The 21751-nt window shown below is 47.2% G+C and overlaps 1 protein-coding gene across 4 annotated transcripts in view; it reads left to right on the top strand.

The window, feature by feature from the left end:
- The first annotated feature begins 5119 nt into the window (after positions 1 to 5119).
- nbl1 (NBL1, DAN family BMP antagonist) overlaps positions 5120 to 21751 on the top strand; it is a 36764-nt gene continuing 20132 nt past the window's right edge. Inside the window, exon 1 of one of the 4 annotated variants that reach the window (XM_078238930.1) lies at positions 5120 to 5564. The gene's annotated coding sequence lies outside the window, so the exon portion shown is untranslated. Of the gene's footprint in view, positions 5565 to 6598; positions 6844 to 9310; positions 9358 to 21751 lie in introns of those variants that run through there. The other 3 variants (XM_078238929.1, XM_078238934.1, XM_078238932.1) reach the window with 3 other exon arrangements.

Raw genomic sequence — 21751 nt, 5'->3', positions numbered from 1 at the left:
CACAGTGCCATGTGTATATTCCAGGCTGAGTTAGATGTTTGATTGACTAGGGAATCCAGGGTTATATGGGGCAGACAGGAAAGTGGAATTAAAGCCCTGATCGGACCAGCTGCGATCTTATGGTGAACCAGGTTCAAGATGCTTTGATGGCTTACTCCCATTTTAAAATAAACGATTAACCAATTAAAGTAAATCAAATGAAGAGAGGGATAAATTAAAGAGGCAGTCCCTTAAAGGGATATGGCATTAAACAAAAAGCAAATCACAAATGAAACTTAAAAGTTTAAACCAAAATGTAATTTCGTGGGTTTACAAGCAAACCTGCTGCCTCACAGCATCAGGGACCCGAGTTCGATTCCGGCCTTGGGTCACTGTCTGTGTGGAGTTTGTATGTTCTCCCTGTGTCTGCGTGGGTTTCCTCTGCGTGCTCCAGTTTCCTTCCATAATCCAAAGATGTGCAGGTTAGGTGGATTGGCCATGCTAAATTGCCCCTTAGTGTCAGGGGAACTAGCAGGGTAAATATGTGGGGTTACGGAGTTGGGCCTGGGTGGGATTGTTGTCGGTGGAGGCTCCATGGCTGAATGCCCCCTCTTCTGCACTGTAGGGATTCTATAATTCTATAAGGCACCCCAGCCTCCACAGTGCCCACTGGGCTTGGAAGGTTTCAATGGTGCCTGTAGACTCCACGTGCTTCCTCACTAGGGGCCCCCAGCCGCGCATATAGCTGCGGTAGAGGAGTTAGATAGTCAGGTCAGGTGATCCCCTGGCTCGCCCAGTGCCTGGACCTGTGGATGGCAAGTTTGGCCAGGTCCAGGAGTAGGTTCACCAGGGGTCCTGCTCCTTCCCTGCCCCTCTCAGCACCGGGTGTCGAGTGCCTTCCTCCAGTTCCTATTTCTTATCTTAACTCCTCCTCTTTTGAAATCGGGGTTTGGAGTTCTATCAGTAATTTGCCATTTGTTTTTATTGGGAAGCCTATTCGACTGTGGAGGGCACCAATGTTTACCCAAAATCTGTCCTGGTCCAATGTTCACATCCACTTTTTGTCTATGCTGGCTGTTTTCAATTGCTATATCTCGATATCCACAATATATTACATGAAGGAGTCTTCAAGTTTCTACAATTATCTCAGAAATGTTACAGTATTTGATATGCAGTGAAGTCCCGCCATTTACGTCTTCGCTATTGATACATTTGCTTATTTCGCCAGCTATGAATATATCTTAATAAAAGCAAATTACTGCTGGAATCAGAAACCAAAAGAGAAAATGCTGGAAAATCTCAGCAGGTCTGACAGCATCTGTAAGGAGAGAAAAGAGCTGAAGTTTCGAGTCCAGATGACCCTTTGTCAAAGCCTTTGTCATGGGTATATCTTTACTGTTTTCAGTGGGAAAAAAAACTAGAAGAAACGCCGGAGAAAATCTCATAAAATAGAAAACGCACCAACATAAGGTGCACACTGCTCAAGCTTGGTCTACCGTGTTGCTTACTGTGAAGTGTTTGCACATGGGTGCTCATAGTGTGATGATTTCTGTCCATGGTTCAGTATCTGGGCAGTGTTTAAGTCGCCGTTATTGAAAAAAAAACGAGTAAATCTGAACCAAACATCCTGAGAAAAGTGAAAGATGACAGTTGCCAAAAAGTGACAATATCAGGCTGCAAAGCAGCGCCTGTCCTACCACGTTGGCCAGAGAACACTGTGTTAATGGGTCCACAGTCAGACGCGTTATTCTGTCTGAAGATAAACGTAGATAGGGGCCGGTGTTAGTGTTTCTGGTTGTTGCACTGCCAGGTTAACTTTTGTAGGGGGTGGGGGAGGGGGGTGATCCACATTTGGAAGAAATGGAGAAGTTTCTTAACCAGGTGTGGGGCGAGCACTGGAATCGGAAGCGATCTCAGTTAATGGCCTAATTATTAGAAATAAAGCGTTTGAAATGTACCAGCACATTAAAAACAAACTAGTAAAAAGGGCACCGCTGGTGCTACTGGGAAAGCAGAGATATGGAGAAAGTATTAGAGGGCGTGGGACTAACTTAATCTTTAAAGAGGCAGCACAGACTCGATGGGCTGAATAGCCTCATTCTGTGTTGTACTATTGTATGATTCTATGAAGGGTCCTGCTTTACATTAATATGGCCAATGTATATTATTTTGTTAATCAATAGAACATCTTTATATTTATTTACACCATTGTTTTTCTTGGGTTTTATTCTCCATAAACCTTTCGTTGTTTTTGGATGAATGAAGCCTATCTAATTGGCTTTCAATGATAAAATATGTTTCAAGATCAGAAAATGCTAGAAAATCTCAGCAGGTCTGGCTCTGACGAAGGGTCGTCCAGACTCGAAACGTTTGGCTCTATTCTCTCTCCACAGGTGCTGTCAGACCGGCTGAGATTTTCCAGCATTTTCTGTTTTTGTTTCAGATTCCAGCATCCACAGTATTTTGCTTTCATCTTAGTGATCAGATAGATTTGCCGTTTGCCAATTCGCCCCTTGCGAAGTTTTCCAAGAATGTTACTCCCACAAACTGCAGGACTCGACATTATTTGGATTGCGGAGGATGTTGTTATGTCGGCAGAAGTAACAAGTATTTTGAATCTCATTGATGTTTCTGCTGTGTCGTCATTGGCGGAATTCCCCAAGGGTTTCCCCCTCCCTCTGGTCTCCTTGTCCACACTCTGTCTCTGGGCAGATTCACAGGGTCGGTGTTCACAGGCATTGCCTATTCAGCTTCATTCCTTCCTCATGTCTCTCCAGAACTAACTCCATGGTGTGACACTTCCTGTCTTGGCTGCACCTTGGATAAATCATAATTTCCTCCGGCTCAAAGTTAGAAGTTCAAAGAATAAGAAGTTCCTGTCCGTGGTTCAGGCGGACAATCTCAGCGTCGGGCTCAGCCCAGCTTTGAGCTCCATTTATCCCTCATTGAAAAACTGTTCATGTCCACATTGCCCCACCTTCAACACCCACCTCTTTCCACTGTCGCCTCCAGACTTTACAAGTCCAATATCCCCGGTCTCCCGTCTCCACAACTCTTAGTCATTAAGTTGTACAGCACAGAAGGATGCCATTCGGCCCATTGTGTCTGCGCCAGCCGTCAAGTGCCTTTCTATTCTAATCCAATTTTCCAGCATGTGGTCCATTGCCTCGTACGCTACGGCATTTCAAGTGCTCATCTAAATGCTTCTTAAGTGTTGTGAGGATTCCCACCTCTATCACCCTTTCAGGCAGTGAGTTCCAGATTCCCTCTGGATGAAAACGTTTTTCCTAAAATCCCCTCTAAATCTCCTACCCCTGGCACAGTGGTTAGCACTGCTGCCTCACAGCGCCAGGGATCCAGGTTCGATTCCAGGCTTGAGTCACTGTCTGTGTGGAGTCTGCACATTTTCCCCGTGTCGGCGCGAGTTTCCTCCGGGTGCTACGGTTTCCTCCTGCAGTCCGAAAGACGTGCTGGTTAGGGTGCATTGGCCATGCTAAATTCTCCCTCAGTGTACCCGAACAGGAGCTGGAGTGTGGTGACTAGGGGATTTTCACAGTAACTTCATTGCAGTGTTAATGTAAGCCTACTTGTGACACTAATAAATAAACTTTAAAACTAAATATATGCCCCCTGATTATTCACCCCTTTACTAAGGGGAAAAGTTTCTTATCTAGCCTATCAATGTCCCTCATCACACCTCAATCAGGCCCCCCCTCAGCCTTCTCTGCTCTAAGGAAATCAATCCCAGCCTCGGCAGCCTCACTTCATGGTTGTAAGGATCCAGCCCAGGCAACATCCTGGTGAATCTCCTCTGCACCCTCTCTAGTGCAATCACAGCCTCTTCCAGACACATTCCATCCCACCTGAAATCCCTGGTGTCCATCAAGTTGCCCTTGCTGCCCCTGCACTCGGTAACCCCTCCTCCCTTGTCCTAACCAATAAATCTTTCCAAAGCTTTGCTCCTCCTATCTCTGCAATCTCCTCCAATTCCAAACCCACCCCCTCGCCCACCTTGAACAGCCTTGCCTTAGGGAGGCATGGTAGTACAGTGGCACTGCTGCCTACAGCGCCAGGGACCTGGGTTCGATTCCCGGCTTGGGTCACTGAATGTGCAGAGTCTGCACGTTCTCCCCGTGTCTGGGTGGGTTTGCTCCGGGTGCTCCGGTTTCCTCCCACAGTCTGAAAGACGTGCTGGTTAGGTGGATTGACCCGAACGGGCGCCGGACTGTGGCGACTAGGTGGAATTTCACAGTAATTTCATTGCAGTGTTAATGTAAGCCTTACTTGTGAGACTAATAAATAAATTTTAACTTTTAAACTTTAGTATCCGATGTCTCTGCACCTTCTTTTCCTTTGCCTAGCCGTTTGTAAAAAGCATTCAGCAACCTTTATTGTCGGTTTTGACTCTGTCTCTATATCTTTTTCGCCTGGACATCTCTCTCTCCCCCACCTGCAAAAACATCCTCGGGGTCCATTGCTTTGCCTCAGCCACCTCTCTCCTAAACTCGCTCTCTCACTCGGCTTGTTTAGCTTACATCTGTTGGTGAAACACCCCCGGGGCACGTCCCCGTGTTATCTGAAGGTAAGTAGTTATTGTCAAATGATCGGTTTCGACTCAGGATAGATGCCGGGAAAAAAAAGTCTTCAAAACCTCTCGAGGTGTGGCAAGGTAATGTCCCAGAAGAAAGTGTTTGATGGGGGAGGGTAGAGGGAGCTCCACTCTGTCTCTAACTCCCTGATTGACACAGGACTATACTGGAGATCCTAGCTGAATCCATTATCCCAGCACTTCTTATTAAAACACTAAACTTTATTTTACAAAGGGAGGGATTCCTGCTGTGTGTTTTTATGCTGAAAGCGGTTAGAGTGCTGGAGTTGTGGTGGAATTAAGTTTTTTTCTTGTTGTTGCATGCTTGTTAAGCTGTGATTGTTGCTGTAAAACCGAGAGCAATGTTAAAGCCATTAACTCTCTGGGTGACATGTAGAGATTTAGGCTGCATTAAGGCGCTGATGCGGATTAGGCCGGGACCTGATATCAAAGCGGGCCGGCTCAGATGCACATTCCATGGGTGAAGATCAGGACTGCTCCCGGGATCCTTGCATTTCCGCTAGGACGCGTTTCCGCTCCTTGCAGCTGTCCCACTTTTTAACAATCCGCCCCTCCTTTGGCAAATCCTTTCGGATTGTGCGGGAGGGGAGAGAGGAGGGGGAAGAGGGTGCTGTTCTCACACCAGGGGATTGGTATACAGACTCTCTGAGGTTTGGTCTATCTGTCAGTAGGTAAACTTGGAGCACCAGCCAACACTGCAAAACCTCCTCCCAGCAAAACCATCTTCAAACTGGGCTGATACAGAAAATGAGCCGCACTTTCACACCGAGCGCTCAGGCTGGCGATTCCCTCTTCTGAATGTTGACAGTCACTCTGGATTACACAAGGTAGTGATCTCTACCGCACCCCCAACATCAGAACAGGATTGAACCCAAAATAATCTGGATAGACCTTGATGCGTTTGCAGGAGGGAATCATTCAGTGCCTTCCAGCTCCTTAGCAAAGGACAATCCAGTATTTTCTCCTATTAACACAGGTAAGGTCACATTCCCAGCTTGCTCTCGCTGCCCGCTTGTTCTGCCTCCCCTGACTGTGACTACGGTGTCAGATACCAACAGCTACTGTCCTGTCCACCAAGACATTGCAGACATTTAATCTTTCTCTACACCCTAGCTGTGCCAGAGACCCCGTTCGATTCCCAGCTTGAGTCACTGTGTGAAGTCTGCACGTTTTCCCCGTGTCTGCGTGGGTTTCCTCCGGGTGCTCCAGTTTCCTCCTACAGTCCACTGGTTAGGTGCATTGGCCATGCTAAATTCTCCCTCAGTGTAACCCGAACAGGCGCCGGAGTGTGGCGACTAGGGGATTTTCACAATAAATTCATTGCAGTGTTAATGCAAGCCTACTTGTGACACTAATAAACTTTAAACTTAAATAAAGTTAAAGTTTATTTATTAGTCGCAAGCAGGTTTTAACTTTATTTAAGTTTAAAGTTTATTTATTAGGGTCACAAGTAGGCTTGCATTAATGCTGCAATGAAGTTATTGTGACATTCTGCGCCCTACTTTCATTCTCTATGAACGGTATGCTTTGTCTGTATAGCGCAAGAGACAATATTTTTCACTGTATACTGAGACATGTGACAATAATAAATCAAATCCGAGATGAGAACGTTTTCAGCCTGTGGAACTGTCTGAGGGCAGCGAAGGCAGACTCTGAATATTGTACAGGCAGAGCTAGATAGATTCCTGATTAACAAGGGGGTGAAAGATTATGGGGGAAAGTAGACAGGAATGTGGGGTTGAAATTACAATCAGACCAGCCACGATCTTATTGAAGGGTGCAGCAAGCTGGAGGGGCCGAGTGGCCTACTCCTCTCCTCCTAATTCGTAACTTGGTATATGTTCCAATTCCAACAGGGCACCCCAACTCCCACAATAGGCACATTTTCCAACCGGATTCATTCTGGAATGGGGGGGGGGGGAGGGGGGAGGGCTCCCTCCTCCCTCCTCCCTCCCCTCCCTCCTCTCCCTCCTCCTCCTTCAGCGAATTAATTGTCCAACCACCTACTTCAGATCCAAGAATTCTTAATCCCTTTCTGTTCACATGTCCACGCACTTGGCGCTTACATCTTAGAGGGGGCTGCGTTTGTCAAAAAGTCACAAAGGAGCCGGGATAAAGCGAATGAGAAAGGCGACATCAACAAATCAACAACCCAAATCGGATCTGGCTTCTCCTCCCACTCCGCACGGAGGGTGAAAGGAACCCTTGCTTGTTGGAAACATCGATGGGTTTGGAGAATCATCAATAGGGGGAAGGTATCCGAATCTGAAACTCAGCCGCGGTCGATTCTGCAGTAATTTGGCTAACTTTAAAACTTTAAACTTAATTTAGCTAAAAATGTCTGTGAGGGATTTTTTTAAAATTTAGAACCTCGGTTTAGGGGCTTCCATCAGTATCCAGTCAGTGTAAATAATTCGGGGAAGATGTCCCCTCTCCGCCTGGTAAGATTAGATCCACCCTCCCAGTTGTGGAACTTTTTTGGGTTTTGGTTCCCAGCAGAGAATGAGGGAACCGATTCGGAAGACAGAGCAGGCGGCAAGGTTTGAGAATCCATTCCGCACCCCCCTCACCCCCTTCTTATTTGTGGCTGGACAAACGGGGCAAGTCCCAGGCTTGCAGATCAAACTCGGCCCCCTCAGTGGAAACGCTGCAAGTGGTCTCAGAGTCCCGGGTACAGAATAGGATCCACGCTCCTCACCATTGCTGGAGAGCCTGGAGGGGTTGGGGAGGGGGGGGGGTGCTTTCTGCTGTTGGCCCCCCACCTCTATGTTGAGGTTCGCTTTCCAGACACACTGCTGCCGAATGGCCACTCGGCCCTCCCTAGAGGATCTAACAGCACAATCCGCACCTTCAATAAGAGGGAAAATCTGATAAAAGTCCTATTTGGATTAAGTATGTCTAAATTGCGTGCAATATCCAACTAAACTTAAGGGCATTAACTCTGGTAAGTAAAATAGATTTATGCATCTTAGGATTTGGCTTTAAATAAGGGTTCTGCCGCGAATCGCACATTCCTGCAGTCAGGAGTTGGATATACAGCCATGAAGTTACATTTCATCTTTGCCACTGGTTTAATTTTGATAAGCGGAGTGTATTAACTAGTTCTGGCAAGTGGGACTCATCCCATTGTTTAACCAACAGTAAAAGCAGCTAACACGACATTGGAGGGAGGGGGTGCAGAGTGTTGTGGGGGGGGGGGGGGGGGGATTTCAATTTCAGGCTTTTAGCTTCAAATCCAGGTCTGCTCACAAGATGAAAAACTCCGCTCGGCTGTCGCTGCCGCTTCTGACCTCAAACCAAAAGAGAAAATGTTGGGAAAATCTCAGTAAGTCTGGCAGCATCTGTTAGGAGAGGAAAGAGCTGACGTTTCGAGTCCAGAGAACCCTTTGTCCCAGATGCTGCCAGACCTGCTGAGATTTTCCAGCATTTTCTCTTTTGGTTTCAGATCCCAGCATCCGCAGTAATTTGCTTTCATCTGACTGATCTCAACTCAGTCCTGGAGGTTATGGGGCCCGCAGCACAAAAAAACTGGAGATAGTTCAGTGCTAACGGGTTGTGGTGTAGAGACTAGGCTGGTGCTTGAGGGGATGTTGCTTTCTGAGGTTGTGGGACAGCGTACCTTCACTCCACACTTATCCCATGCTGTAGCCTACCTTTGAATGCTGAATAGGGGCAGTGTTGAGGGAACTTTACTCTGGGCCTTAACTGGAAGTGCCTAATATCACCAGGAGCAGAAAATGTCCCATTCTCTATCACTGACTTTGAATTTAGAAATTTACGTATTGCCCAAAATTGTGAATTTTGGGGTTGTTATGTCCATTACACTGTTATTAGTCTCCTCACAGGACAATCCCCCCACCTCACCCCCACACCCGTTCCATTTCTCCCAGACCAGTTGAGAAATAGGAGTTTGGCAGCGGTACTTGGTCACCCAGACTGCGGGAGCTCCACACGTGTAGCCCGGTAACTTTCCGATATTTCCTTCCCACTGAATCTCCCCAATCTGCTGTTGGTGACGGCACGCCTGAGATGGGGAACTCTCCACATCTGAAATGTTGCCCCCCTCCCCTCCCCACTCTACTCCATTGGCATCTTATTGCCCCTCTGTGACCTCCCCCAACACCCTGAATCAGCGGTGCCCGTTCGGTTTGCAGAATGGGTTCTGTTGATTGAGGGGGGCGGGGTGGGTGTCACCCTGGTTGGTACCTCCACCCTTCAATAAAACAAGGCAACCTCTGGCAACCTCGGAGAGCCCCCCCCCCCCCCCCCCCAAAGCTCCTTTGACAAGAGCAGAACAATCTCTTTGGGATTCGGGGGCAGAGGGTTAAACGCAAAGATGTCCCGGTAACTGAGCGAGCCTTTTCCCAGTTCAGGACATCCAGGAATTGAGTAAATGAGAATTACTGGCGTTTCCATTAAACAGGCGACTCTGAGCCCTCACCTCACTGACTTTTCTTCCAAGTGTTTGTCCTTTGAACATTGAGAGTTACTCCCCCTTTCAGTAAAGATAAATCTCTCCATATATAAAGCAGATTCCCTCCCCCCACTCTTTAATAAGGGAGACCCCAAACACTGGACAAAGTTTTGCTGATAATAAGGTGAAGTAGCCGTGGAGAAAATGTCCTTCATTTAAACAGAAATCTGGTTGTGAAAGCGGCCCCTACACCCCTCGATGTTGGGACTCTGAGGCAGCCCCCCCCCCCCAACCCCCTCACTCTGCGCCGGGTCCCAGTCACTGGAGGCGGTGAGAGGGGACAGGAGAGCGGCCGGTGAGTCTCCCGCATGGAGGGTGGCTGGGAGCGGTGCGGTAGGGTGGTGGGACCCGGTTGACGGTGGAGGGATTGAGTCAGTACCGGGAAGTGGGGGGGAGGGTCTGTCTAATCGGGGTGGGGGGGGGGCGGGCTGAGCTTTACCGAGACCCCCGGGCTGTGGGGTGGGCGCAATGGCCCGAAATCGCCCCGCTCTGGGAGGGCTTTGGGGCCGGTGACAACCGAGAGGGTACCGAGGGGAGGGTCTGAGCTCCAAAATGAGAGAAAATCAGGGCAAACAGTAACCAGCCCCCCCCCCCCCCCTCCCCAATCCCTTTCCCCACTCACTCTCAAAACCAAACTGTCCCCTCACCCGAAATTAAAATAATCCCAAAAAGAATCCCCGAAATATTCAAATAAAACAGCGTTCAATTGTTAGGAATAATGTTTCCCCAACAGTCATTTCAACGTGGGCTCCCCAAATGGCAACAAAACACAATCCGCCTTTTCTGACCCACTTGAGTTTCAGATATGTTTACAGTTCCTGGATACAGTTGTTGCAGTGTTAACAGAAAGTTGATTTCAGTTATATTTTTGGTGCGGTTTCACTTTCTCGGGAACTGTGTCCGTTTCTGATGTTTCCTGAACAACTCCAGTGTCAGTTTGCAACTTGCCTCAAGATGTTCATTCCACCACCACCCCCCCCCCCCCACCCATAACAATCGGTGCATTTAGACTTAATTTAATTCGAATGGTTTCTTCTCTCTCTGCGAAATGTTCCTTTTTGTTAGAGAGCACATTTTTAATTTTAATTACAACCCAGTTTATTTTTGAGATCTGGGATTCTGTTTGTGAAACAGGAGCTGGGGATTTAAGGAGAATGGAGCTATGGACCTTGATCTGGGTTTCAGCCTCTCTGTGTGTGTGTCCGTGTGTCTCTGTGTGTGTGTCTGTGGGTGCGTGTCTGTGTGCGTGTCTAACCCAACGCGGGCTCAATAGTCCACATTCATCTCGTCTCTGTTCACATTTGTTAAAAGTACATTTCACTGCATGGATCTCGCCCACCCTCTCCCCCGCCCCAACGAAGCACTCCGGACGGATACACTGCTCCGGGATGATGGAGTTAACCCAGTTTCAAGTGGTGAGTGGGTTCGATTTAAAATTAAACCTGGACCCATTCTGGGGATTTCTGACAGTCTTATTTCTATTTTTTTTAAACAAAACGGTTTAAACGTGACGCGCTTCTTTGGATTTGACCAAATAAAATAAATCAACAAATTGAGGGATACATTGAAATGCCCGTCTCATAAAGGGAGACCGCATCAAAGCAAAGAAAGAATCTTAAATCTCTGACGAAGGGTCATCCAGACTCGAAACGTTGGCTCTATTCTCTCTCCACAGATGCTGCCAGACCCGCTGAGATTTTCCAGCATTTTCTGCTTTTGTTTCAGATTCCAGCATCCGCAACATCCAGCTTGATGTGAGAGTCCTGGTTGCATGGAGGGTGGGGGGTCGTTTACAGAGTTTCCAATCTTTCACTTTAGTCTCGTAAAGGCTCTGTTTACATATTGATTATTTTATAATCTTTCCCCCCCCCACCCCCATCCAATCTAACCCCTATGGCTCTGGCACCCCCCACCCTCCGGGCGGCTGTAGCCACTAGGCAAGTTCACCCCCAGTCTCTCCCCCCCCCCCCCACTCACCCACGCTGTCTATCCCTCCCTCCCCAGCCGCAGTGAGCTTGCTAATTCTGTGTCTGTGTGTGCGTATGTGCGTGTGTGTGTATATCTCTCTGTGTGTATGTGTGTGTGTGTATCTGTGTGTGTCTGTATTCTGTGTGTGTGTATCTGTGAAGCTGCCGTTTCCCTTCAGAGTTTGGCTCACATTTCTTCCTCCCCCCTACGAACACCTTTTCACTCACCTCCCCCACCCCGGTGGGGGGTGTTTTGGGGAGACCCTATGAACACCTGTCTGTGTTGAGTGATCCGGGTGCCTGTTTTGAGTAAGGCAGCTTTTTGCTATTTGAACAATCTTGTGCAACAAACAAAAAGCTTCTGTTTTTTGTTCGTGATGTGTTGAAAAGTTGAGCGGCGGTTTATTTATTTACCCACTGGCTTTTAAAACAAATCCATTTATTTATCAGGAATCTCCAAAGTTTTCTTTTTGTAACATGGACTTTACATTCAGTTTTTTTTGAAGAAACAAAAAGCAAATACAGAAACCAAACAGGAAGAAACGGCACCGCTTTGCTTTTGAAAGCGGGTTTGAATGTTATAAAATGACCATCCGGCCCCAGTAAATCCTGACCCACCGATAGGTCTCAGCCTCTCATCATTTTGACTTCGATTTCCCCCAGCCCTGTCCTTAAACCAACAAATAAACAGATACCCCAGCAGCATTCACATTTTCCACCCATTTTCTTAACTGCTTTAAAGCCAGCTCTGCCTCTTTCCTGTAACTTTGCTATAAAGTTTAGAGTACTTTTTCATACTTTTTTTGTGTTAGGGACTTTTCTGAAGAATCCCCATTTTCACCACTTAATATTCATTTTTTAAAATTAACACCTAATGTATCTTTTTTTAAATCCCAAAACGCAGCAATTGTTTCAAATCAAAGTCTGGATGTTACAATTTAAAACAGCTTTTTTTTTGCAGAGGCCTTGAGGCTTTTGAAGGACTGTTTTTCGAGGACAATTTAAACCCTCAGCCGTGGCCCTCTGCTGGTCTTTGGTTGTATTGCTGATCTTGGGACTTATTCTCCAAACAGTTTCAGTGCAAAACTCACCGTGTGGACACCCTGATCACAAATGTGATTGTGTCACAGACTTTCCGGCAGCTGCCACACCCATTCGCTTTTATTTAGCAATGAAATCTTCTGGTGTCGCCCCTCTGTACGGAGATCCCCCCCCCCTTCACTGTAGGTCTAATTTCTCAGAAGGGATGAGGCACACAGGCATTGTTTGTCCATGACTGTTGCCCCAGGGCTGGGGAAGAGATGATTTATGTGCAGCCTTCCCAATGGCAGACAGATGAGTCAACACATTGTATCTCCTAAAATAAAGACAGTGCTTGCTGATCTGGACGGGAGATTCAGAGAAACTTACAGCATACAGAGAGGCCTTTTGTCCTGTCACACCCATGCTAGCCCCTTTTTCCCCTTCAAATCCATTCATGGGATGTGGGTGTCGCTGACTAAGCCTAGCATTTATTGCCCCTGGAGAGGGTGGTGGCCAGCTGCCCCCTAGAGCTGTAGGTACACCCACTGTGCTGTTAGGGAGGGAGCTCCAGTGACAGCGAAGAACCAACCATTTGTGCTTAAGTCCCACCTCCCTGCCTTTTGGTGGGGTAAAATTGTAAACTCATTCTCAAATTGGCACGGTGGCACGGTGGTTAGCACTGCAGTCTCACAGCTCCAAGGATCCAGGTTCAATTCCAGCCTTGGGTGACTGTGTGGAGTTTGCACATTCTCCCCGTGTCTGTGAGGGTTTCTTCCGGGTGCTCCAGTTTCCTCCCACAGTCCAAACATGTGCAGGTTAGGTGGGTCGGTCATGCTAAATTGCCCCTTAGTGTCCAAAGATATGTAGGTTAGATGGATTAGCCATGGCAATGTATGGGGTTATGGGGATAGAGCGGGGTAGAGGGTTTGTGTAAGATACTCTGTCAAAGAGTCGGTACAGACTTGATGGGCCGAATGGCACTGTAGGGATTCTATGATACTATCCAAGTCTTTGTCCAACTCCATTGGAACGAACAAAACTCTGGAATCAACGGGGCGGCACGGTAGCACAGTGGTTAGCACTGCTGCTTCACAGCTCCAGGGACCTGGGTTCGATTCCCGGCTTGGGTCACTGTCTGTGTGGAGTTTGCACATTCTCCTCGTGTCTGCGTGGGTTTCCTCCGGGTGCTCCGGTTTCCTCCTACAGTCCAAAGATGTGCGGGTTAGGTTGATTGGCCATGCTAAAATTGCTCCTTAGTGTCCTGGGATGCGTAGATTAGAGGGATTAGTGGGTAAAATATATAGGGAAAAGGGGGGTAGGGCCTGGGTGGGATTGTGGTCGGTGCAGACTCGATGGGCCGAATGGCCTCTTTCTGTACTGTAGGGTTTCTATGAACTTCCAGCGCCTCTTAGAGCATTTCTGAATCAGACAAACCCTGTATAAAAATGATTCTCCATCACCCTCTCAAAACCTGTCGACAGTGATTTTAAATCTATGACTTTCAGTTATTATGAATTGCAATTCTTCTGCTGTGGATGCAGGCTGATGGGAGATGATGTCAACATGGTAGCAATGAGATGTTTGTTGGTAGCGTAACCTTTAACAGTCTTTCTCCCTGTTTGCAACACTTTCCCTGAACCTTTCTCCATGTTTAAGCACCTTCCCCTCAAAACCATGCAAAGTTTTTAATTAATTCTCCTAGAACTGCTCTCTTCTGATTATTCACCTTGGGATTTCAAGGTGTTGTTTAAATGTAAGTTTATGATATGTATGCGGGACCCGTGTTGACTGGGCTGACAGATTTGGCAGCTACTCTGCCATGCACAGTGGCAGCAGTGTGCACCATTTACAAGATGCAGTGCAGCAACTCACCAAGGCTCCTTAGCCAGCACCTTTCAAACACACGACCTCTGTCACCTAGAAGGACAAGAGCAGCAAGGAATGCCACTACCTGCAAATTTCTCTTTAAGCCACTCACCACCCTGACTTGGAAATACATCGCAGTTCCTTCACTGTCACTGGGCCAAAATCCTGGAACTCCCTCTCTAACAGCACTGTGGGTGTACCTACACCTCAGGGACTGCGGTGGTTCAAGAAGGCAGCTCACCACCACCTTCTCCAGCGCAATTAGGGATGGGCAATAAATGTTGGTCTAGCCAGCGACACCTACACCCAGAAACAAATAAAAAAGACCTTCTGAGCACCATCCACCCCCTTCCCACTTCATTCCACCAATGGCTTCAAATTCGGTGCATTTCCTTGGGATGTTACAGGCACTATAGAAATACAATTTTTAAAAAGAATTCTCCTGTCAAGCCTGTATCTTTGACTAAGGTTTGTGACGCCTCCTGCTATTCCCTTTAGGTTCAGTATCCATGCTTTCATAGAATCATAGAAACCCTACAGTGTAGAAGGAGGTCATTTGGCCCACTGAGTCTGCACCGAGGCCCTATCCAGTCCCACCCAGGCCCTATCCCCACAACCCACATATTTACCATGGCTAATCCTTCTAACCTACGCATCCTGTGACACTAAGGGGCAATTTAGCATGGCCAATGCACCTAACCCGCACATCTTTGGACTGTGGGAGGAAACCGGAGCACCCGGAGGAAACCCATGCAGACACGGGGAGAACGTACAAACACCGCACAGATAGTGACCCGAGCTGGGAATCGAACCCAGATTTAATCAGGAAGTTCTGTGGGATTTTCTTTCTTCTACTCGGCTGCTTGAGGGGAGCCTTTCAAACCCTTTTCTGACCATTTTGGCTCTACCTAATTCCAAATCTACCTTGGCTCTAGGGTTGTGGTTGTCAGGGATAGCTGGAACCAAAATAAGGGAACCGGAAGATGTAAAAAGCTGTTGTACATAGAGAGAGAGAGAGAGAGAGATAGTGGCTGGGGGAACAAAACTTCTTGTTTTTTTTGCTGAAACTGGGCTTGAAACCAAGGATTGAGTTGCTGTTGTGTAGCCGCATCCCAAACTGCCCAAGACCTTGGCTGCTGTACAACTCGCAACTGGTTCCATGTATGAGTCACGTCCCCAGTGAATGACTCATGATGGAGTTCGCTGGTTTCACCGATCCATTCCGGACTGGACTTTAGCCTCTGGGCAGCAACTGGCGCAATCGGAAGTTTGAGATGCTTTTGTGTGGGAGTTAATATAACTGACCAGGGTCTAGCCAGGGTGCACACTTAAACCCCACTTCCCCCCCTTCCCCCCCCTTGACTGGGCCACACGTGGAAGCCCCTCCCCAAGTCAGAGAGCATCTGAAAGTTGGATGAACCTCCTTTAGCAAGTTGGGACGTAATGTTTGCGGGCCAAATACAGTTCACTGAGGCAGCAACAAGGGCCACACGCTGTGCTGGGGGCAAACTTGACAGCATTAAAGATTGGAGCTTGTCCCGGCTGCCTCTCCAATGCACGGGGAGGCGCCAGAAAGCTTTAGATGAAAACAATGCTTGTATTTAAAATACTGCTCAATGCAAAAAAAAAATGCAATGCAAGATTTGCAAGGAGAAATCTTTCTTTAATCTGATTTTAAAATCTCAGTCTGTAATATGTGGTAATGTATGCAGACTAGGAAATTAAATTCGAGCACAAGGAACAGAATGCAGAATAATATGAACTGCAGCAAATGAATCAAGTCAGGCTGGTAAATGGTTCTGATTACAGTCTCATATTGTTCCAGCGTTTGCATTCAGATCCTGTGCTTGCAGCTGATGTTCCGTGTTAAGTCTGAATGCCTCTTTTGCAAAGCATTTATTTAACCAGGGTTTGTGGGGGTCAGACAACAATCTGGGGGTGGGTTATAAGGAAGTCATCTTGAGAGTTGGGGCAGCACAGTGCCTCAAGGCACGAGGCAGGAACCACTCACATCAACCCGGCTGCGATTAGCCCTCAATCCTATTGAGTTAGACATATTTGCTTCAGAATCTGTCAATCTGAGGCATCAGATAGCATCAGTAGTAAATGCATCTATAGCATCAGTAGTAAATGCGCCTAGTTTGGGGGCGTTTAAGAGATCCGTAGATAGGTTCATGGACGAAAAGAAATTGGTTTAGGTTGGAGGGTCACAGTTTTTTTTTTAACTGGTCGGTGCAACATCGTGGGCCGAAGGGCCTGTTCTGCGCTGTAATGTTCTATGTTCTATAGCCCTCGGTTTGGGGACTCTGGAGGTTGCAACCTGCACCAGGGCGCCATGGAGTTAGTTGCACAGCTAATCATACCAAATGTAGGGTAGATTGATGCACTGGTGTCTGGATAGGCTACTACTACGACAGCCCTAACTGAAATGGATACAGTTTGACAAAGTTTTAACCTCAATCAATGCAAGCCCAGGACAATAATCATTTTCTTGGCCAATAATCGTCCTGACTCTGGTTTAGACAGCCAAGGTTTTTAAGTAGGTATGCCATCAACAATCCCAAACCAGATACTAAGAGGTTGCTTATTTAAACTAATCAAAGTCAATTTCCTTTAATTTATGAGATGGGAGCATTACTCTTTTTTATTTGTATTTTTGATGAATTTCAAAGCAAACATCTGACCATAAACTCTGACCGTTCCCCACCTCCATTGGGCCTTGGCACAAAGTGGCCGCTCCGTACTGCCCACTCTCAGTACTAATCAGTCTCAGAGTCTTAATTATGGTGGCCAACCTAATTATCGCTCTGACACATCACAGGAGCTAGATATATGAGGAGCGTTTGAGGACTCTGAGTCTGCACTCGATGGAGTTTAGAAGGATAAGGATCTTATTGAAACTTACAGAATAATGAAAGGCCTGGATAGAATGAACGTGGGGAAGATGTTTCCATTAGTAGGAGAGACTAGGACCTGAGGGCACAGCCTCAGAGTAAAGGGAACCGAGATGAGGAGGAATTTCTTCAGCCAGAAGGTGGAGAATCTGTGGAATTCATTACCGCAGAAGGCTGTGAAGGCCAGGTCATTGAATATATTTAAGACAGAGATAGATAGGTTCTTGATTGATAAGGGGAACAAAGGTTATGGGGAATAGGCGGGAGAATGGGATGAGAAACTTATCAGCAATGATTGAATGGCAGAGCAGATTCGATGGGCCAAATGGCCCAATTCTGCTCCGATATCTTATGGTCTTATAGGATGCACCCTGCAAATCACTGTGCGGGGCAGCAACATTTTTCACATTTCCTCAATCCAGTTACATTTTTTTCTCATCTTTGTGTCATCCCAATCAATCTCCAAAAACTCGAAGGCGCCTCACGAGCATTTTCCTCAAGTTTGCCGGAGATTACCCAAATCAATTCACAGCAGGTGTCCAGATAAGATCCTGCAAAGGGAGGGGGTATCATTTGATTAATCTTTGAATGTACCGTGAATCTCCAGCAATGGCACCTCTTGCCTGCAGATGGGGAGTGTCCCCTCACTCAGCTCAGGGTGGTCGATGAGCAGAGAGGCCCTTGCAATCTGGAGTATGGGGGAGTCTGGATGTCTAGGACTCCCTCAGCAACAGGCAGACAACAAAGTGATGTGACAGAGATCGACATCTGCACGGTGGCACAGTGGTTAGCACAGCTGCCTCACAGCGCCAAGGACCTGGGTTCGATTCCGGCTTGGGTCTCTGTGTGGAGTCTGCACAGGTGCTCCGGTTTCCTCGCGCACTCCAAAGATGTGCAGGTTAGGGCATTGGCCATGTTAAATTTCCCCTTGGTGCCCCAGGATGCGTTGGTTAGAGGGATTAATGGGGTAAATATGTGGGGGTTACGGGGATAAGGCCTAGGTGGGATAGTTGTCGGTGCAAACTCGAATGGCCTCCTTCTGCACTGTGGGGATTCTATGAGCTGCTGAAAATTTGGGACCTTTGGGAATGTAATCATGCTCTTTGAAGTTAAGCCCCTTCTTTAGATTCTCTCTGTCTCCAGTCATTGCAAGGAAGTGACAATTAAAATGGGCTGTGATGGCTAACAATCCCTCCATTCCTCGAGTCAGGGTTTGCAAAGCCTCCGATTTTGTGATCCCTATCTCGCGACTATGATCCTGCAGCCACTTGCAGGATTGGATTTCCCATTCTTTGCCAGGCTCGTTCATCCTTGTTCTTGGCTTTATCCCATACCCCACATCAGTTCCTGCCCTGTTTCCTGACCAAGTGTCCAGTCTCTATCTCTTCACTGCAAGCCACACTCATTGGTACCCGATCCTCTGTTGGGTGCTCCAACTGGGGAGGCGGTGGCCTAGTGGTATTATCGCTAGACTATTAATCCAGAAACTCAGCTAATGTTCTGGGGACCTGGGTTCGAATCCTGCCATGGCAGATGTGGGATTTGAATTCAATTTTTTAAAAAAATCTGGAATTAAGAATCTACTGATGACCACAAAACCAATTGTCAATTATCGGAAAAACCTATCTGGTTCACCAATGTCCTTTAGGGAAGGAAATCTGCTGTCCTTACTTGGTCTGGCCTACATGTGACTCCAGGTCCACAGCAATGTGGTTGACTCTCAACTGCCCTCTGAACAAGGGCAACTAGGGATGGGCAGCAAATGCTGGCCAGCCAACGACGCCCATGTCCCACAAATGAATAAAAAAAGGAACACTTAAGGGTTTGTTATAATGGGGCCTCTGAGGGACAGACATTGTCCAGTTGCAGAGATGTGTTCAGTGGCTGTGATTGAATTGGTGTTACTTGCTGTTACAGTGGGTTGTGTGGTGTTTCCCAATCTGTTCCTGAACTGTAACCTGAACATACAGATAGAAACTGGCTCTTGTCATTGGCAAACCCAGGTGAAGGTTAAAACCTATAGTCGGGGGCATGATCAGGATTGAGAAGGAGGAGTTGGGGTAAATCAGGAGGTGGTGGTTAGTTAACTCCAAGTTGGTGTTTCAAAAGCCTGTAAACGGTATGAGGAACGAATAACTAAAGAAGGTGAGGGATTCCTCAATTTTGAAGTCTCAGGAAAGTATGTAGGAGTCGCAACAACATTTACGTTTCATCACAGTGAGGATGCAGGAAGGACAGGGTCTGTGCAGGATGGGTGATTTAAAGATTAAGAGGAACAAAAGAGAGAATGAAGGTGAGTAACTGATACTGCAGGATCACTCACTCACCTCACTCACTCACTCACTCTCACTCACTGCCACACACACACACACTCACACACACTCATCCTCTCACTCACTCAGTCACTCCCAAATGCACTCACTCTCTCAACCACTCTCTCTCACACACACACTAACTCACACAGAGATACACACACTCACTCACTCAACCACACACACACATGCTCACACACTCACACACACTAACTCACACAGAGATACACACACTCATTCAACCACACACACACATGCTCACACACTCACACACACTAACTCACACAGAGACACACACACTCACTCACTCAACCACACACACACATGCTCACACACACTAACTCACACAGAGACACACACACTCACTCACTCAACCACACACACACATGCTCACACACTCACACACACTAACTCACACAGAGACACACACACTCACTCACTCAACCACACACACACATGCTCACACACTCACACACACTAACTCACACAGAGACACACACACTCACTCACTCAACCACACACACACATGCTCACACACTCACACACACTAACTCACACAGAGACACACACACTCACTCACTCAACCACACACACACATGCTCACACACTCACACACACTAACTCACACAGAGACACACACACTCACTCACTCAACCACACACACACATGCTCACACACTCACACACACTAACTCACACAGAGACACACACACTCACTCACTCAACCACACACACACATGCTCACACACTCACACACACTAACTCACACAGAGACACACACACTCACTCACTCAACCACACACACACATGCTCACACACTCACACACTAACTCACACAGAGACACACACACTCACTCACTCAACCAGACATGCACACTCACACTAACTCATGTCTCTTTCGAAAACTATGAGAAAAGAGTTTCCCTTTTCGGCAAAAACACGTTTCTGAAAAATGTTGCCATAAACTGGAAAGTTCAGATTTGTGTCTTGGAGCCAAATCTGCTGCTTCCATCAAGCCAGCTTGATTAGATAGAGCTCTGAATTTAAATAACCTTCCAAAACAGGCCAAAATGATCAAAGCAAACACATTCTGAAATGAGCAATTGCCATGTAAAGGAATTAATTTGATCTGTCAGAATCAAATAGCTCAGATAAAGGATCTTCGGAAGGTAACAGTACTGGAGATGGTCAGTCAGTTGTTGTGTATGTGCTGGCTCTCTGTAAAAACTAGTTAGTCAGTTCCACATCCCTGCCTTTTCCCCATAGCCCTGTGAATCTGTCTCCACCACACTCTCAGACAGTGCAATCCAGATCCTAACCACTCGCTGTGTGAATCTGTCTCCACCACACTCTCAGATTCTGCATTCCAGATCCTAAACACTCACTGAACAAAGAACAAAGAACAATACAGCACAGGAACAGGCCGTTCGGCCCTCCAAGCCTGCGCTGCTCATGTGCCCCACTAGACCATTCTTTTGTATCCCTCTATTCCCAGTCTGTTCATGTGGTTATCTAGATAAGTCTTAAACGATTCCAGTGTGTCTGCCTCAATCACCTTGCTTGGCAGTGCATTCCAGGCCCCCACCACCCTCTGTGTAAAATACGTCCCCCTGACATTTGTGTTGAACCTTGCTCCACTCACCTTGAACCCGTGACCCCTTGTGTTCATCACCTCCGACCTGGGAAAAAGCTTCCCACTGTTCACCCTATCTATGCCCTTCATAATTTTACACATCTCTATTAGGTCGCCCCTCATCCTCCGTCTTTCCAGGGAGAACAACCCCAGTTTACCTAATCTGTGTGAATCTGTCTCCACCACACTCTCAGACAGTGCATTCCTGATCCTAACCACTCGCTGTGTGAATCTGTCTCCACCACACTCTCAGACAGTGCAATCCAGATCCTAACCAATCACTGTGTGAATCTGTCTCCACCGCACTCTCAGACAGTGCATTCCAGATCCTAACCACTCGCTGTGTGAATCTGTCTCCACCACACTCTCAGACAGTGCAATCCAGATCCTAACCACTCGCTGTGTGAATCTGTCTCCACCACACTCTCAGACAGTGCATTCCAGATCCTAACCAATCACTGTGTGAAATGATTTTTCCTCATGTCCCTGTTGCTCCTTTTACCAATTATCTTCAATCTGTGCCCTCTGGTTCTCGACTCTTCTGCCAGTGGGAACAGTTTCTCCCGATGTACTCCATCCTGCAAATCTCTCCTGGCCGTCTATAATGAGAACAGCCCCAGCTTTAGAACATAGAACATAGAACATTACAGCGCAGAACAGGCCCTTCGGCCCACGATGTTGCACCGACCAGTTAAAAAAAAAACTGTGACCCTCCAACCTAAACCAATTTCTTTTCGTCCATGAACCTATCTACGGATCTCTTAAACGCCCCCAAACTAGGCGCATTTACTACTGATGCTGGCAGGGCATTCCAATCCCTCACCACCCTCTGGGTAAAGAACCTACCCCTGACATCGGTTCTATAACTACCCCCCCTTTGTCAATCTATCCTTGTGACAAAATCCCTCCTCCCTGGAATCACTCTTGTAAATCTTTTTTGTATCCTGCCCGCTGCCTTTGCATCCTTCCTAAATCGCAATGTCCAGTTTTGATCT

The sequence above is a fragment of the Mustelus asterias genome, chromosome 22 (assembly GCF_964213995.1).
Source record: "Mustelus asterias chromosome 22, sMusAst1.hap1.1, whole genome shotgun sequence".
Taxonomy (NCBI): domain Eukaryota; kingdom Metazoa; phylum Chordata; class Chondrichthyes; order Carcharhiniformes; family Triakidae; genus Mustelus; species Mustelus asterias.
Note: the sequence above shows the minus strand (reverse complement) of the source record. Positions and strands in the feature narration are given on the sequence as shown.